The sequence below is a fragment of the Grampus griseus genome (assembly GCF_964374135.1).
Source record: "Grampus griseus genome assembly, chromosome: 13".
Lineage (NCBI taxonomy): Eukaryota > Metazoa > Chordata > Mammalia > Artiodactyla > Delphinidae > Grampus > Grampus griseus.
This window is the reverse complement of record NC_139007.1, coordinates 15,065,631-15,068,449: the sequence shown is the minus strand read 5'-3', so window position 1 is coordinate 15,068,449 and position 2,819 is coordinate 15,065,631. Positions and strand designations below refer to the sequence as shown.

At 42.6% G+C, this 2,819-nt stretch overlaps 1 pseudogene across 1 annotated transcript; it reads right to left on the bottom strand.

The window, feature by feature from the left end:
• Positions 1–741: 741 nt before the first annotated feature.
• Positions 742–2,500, bottom strand: LOC309831605 (mitochondrial ribonuclease P catalytic subunit-like; annotated as a pseudogene). The gene has a single exon. The product of its transcript is annotated as a mitochondrial ribonuclease P catalytic subunit-like (transcript).
• Between the last annotated feature and the right edge of the window lie 319 nt (positions 2,501–2,819).

The following is a 2,819-nucleotide window of genomic DNA, read 5'->3' as shown; positions in this document are numbered from 1 at the left end:
AAATATTCCATATAGTCTTAGAAACAGAGGAAAAAAAGGTAAAAATTATGGCCTATTTTCAGATAGGTCTAATAGAGTTGGTCAGTATTATCTCTTCTATGGGATATACTTTAAAGGAGAGCAATTCAGAATAGCTGAGGATTTTCTAAGCAGCCCACTCCAATTCTTCTTTAGACAGGCACTTTGTTTCCTTTAAATTTTAAATTGTCTTCAAAAAAAATTTTTTTATATATATATTTATTTATTTATTTTTGGCTGCGTTGTGTCTTCGTTGCTGTGCACGGGCTTTCTCTAGTTGCAGCCAGCGGAGGCTACTCTTCATTTCGGTGCGCGGGCTTCTCGTTGCAGTGGCTTCTCTTGTTGTGGAGCACGGGCTCTAGGCATGTGGGCTTCAGTAGCTGTGGCACACAGGCTCAGCAGTTGTGGCTCGCAGGCTCTAGAGCGCAGGCTCAGTAGTTGTGGTGCATGGGCTTAGTCGCTCCGTGGCATGTAGGATCTTCCCAGACCAGGGCTTGAATCTGTGTCCCCTGCATTGGCAGGCAGATTCTTAGCCACTGTGCCACCAGGGAAGTCCTCCCCACAAAATTTTTTTTTATTAAAAATCAATTTACTGATATGCAAACCAACTGGACCAAACAGGACAAACAGGATAGAAGCAATACTCTAAACAAGCGTCAACTTAAGAGCTCTGATGCCAACCGGGAGGACACCCAAACACAAGTTTAGCATGGGGGTAAGAGTCTATGTCTTCTGGTGAAGGCAAAGCCATTTGGTTGGCCCTTCGTAGGAATATCTTTCCACCAGGTCGTCATTGTAAGGTATGTGCCACGAGCCTCCAGTTGTTTGCACCAGGGTGTCAAAGATGAGAATATGCTGAAAAGTTATTTTTGATCCCGGATGCCTACAAACAATTGCTAGCTGATGTCCTTGCTGCCACTTAAATAACAGGTGTTGGGTCTTGGCATCAGGAACACAGGCCTTGTGGTCCCGCATCAGATCTTTTGTGATAAACTTGCAGTGGTTCCCTGAGTGCATTGTGGCATACAGAAGGAACGACATCCTCTGAGATGTTGTCAGCAAAAAAAAAAAAAAGGCTGGCTTGCTTTTGCACATTTTCCATATCATCCTTCCTCCACCAGGAATTCTGCATTAACATATGCTTCCGGCCCAGGACCAGCACTTGAAGATTCTGCTTGGCTAGTTGAGAGACCACATCCAAGAGAACTTGAGAGTCACGAGCCTTAGGAAACATTTCGGCAACACTGAGCTCATCAATGACAATATCAAAAGGAGGACAGTACTTTACAAAGTTCTGAAATCTCAAGTTCCTGAGGCGCTGTCTTTTTGCATTGGTCACCTCCATCTATCGCATCCCTCATGATTTTTTCCCTTGAGAAATTCATACTCTTCTGAACTCAGGTGAATAGACTCTACAGTTTTTCCACAGTCCAAACACTGACGACTTTGCTGGACTGTGGTGAACTGTCCTTTCCATTGTTCTCCAGGAACACTTTCAAACCATGCTTTTATACTGTGGGCAAATGACTCCCCAGGATATAGCTGACTATTTCTTAGATACAATAGAATGTCATGTAGTTTGTTTGAATGCGATCATCTTTCATGTCTTTTCCAAAATCAAAGAAGGCTTTTAATGTTTCCAACATAGGAAAAATATCATGACCTAACAACTCTTGATACAAATTCCAAACTACACTTACATCTTGATGAAAGAGGGCTCCCTGGATACAGTCACTATAGTTCTTTTTTTAAGGAATCATGACTTGTTTGATGTCCTCTAACAGCAGCAAGGCCTCTCTCCATCTGTCTGTATGGATTAATCCCTGGATGAGAAGAGCGTACCCTCCAGCTTCTAAACGCTTGTATCTGGCTTTCATGATTTCATAGACATCAATAATTTCGATGTCTGCTTATGAAAAACACAGAGATACAAATACTTGACCAGCAAATCATAGCCTACAATACCACTGTTTTTTGCAGCTACCTATGCCAGCACAGATTTGGCCACAACTACAGAAATATGGCATTTAACCATCTGTGAAATGATCCAATTTTCAAAGTTAGCCTTTTCTTTGAATTCTTCCTTAAGTGTATCCCACTCTTCTGAATTCAAAGGTTTTGTCGGGACTTGAATAATGTTCTTCACAGGTGGCAAGACGTGCTCTTTACTCAGAGGATTCATCTGTTAACGCTTCTTAAACGCTCCAGCTGCAAACATGTGAGCAGAATAGGCAGAGACTTGCTTATTACTGCCCTCATCTTTTTTCCTGACATATCTGGCTTTGGCTATCAGCAGATTCATTGCTTTAGTATTTTGTGGAGACACTGTTTTAAGAGAAAACCACTTCTCTCAGTTCCTGAGGCCATAACAGTCTTTGAGAAAGACAAGAGAGAAAGAAGAGTGACCTGGGCCTAGCCCAAGGTATGGGTTGCTCTTCCAAAGTTTAGGAAAGCTTCGAATACCAGTGAAATAGAATGTCATTATGCAGTTAAGTCAGCACCAGATTGTGAGAGAGATGTTCAAAAAGCCCCAACTTCTACAGCATAATTAAGGGATTTGCGGGTAGGGGGTAGAGAATCGAAGCGCAACTTTCTAAAAGATGATTTTCAGCTTCTCACAGACAAATCAAATGCTTTTGGGGCTAGCAGCAACGAAGCTTGGTTGAGATCTCTCCATTAAACAAGGATATGGGGACATGCTACCTTGGTCGCAAGTTCCAGGACCAGGGGACAGAGCAGGAATTCTCTGGTGCCTGTTACATTCCAGTCCATGAACAGCAACACCCACGTACCATACAACC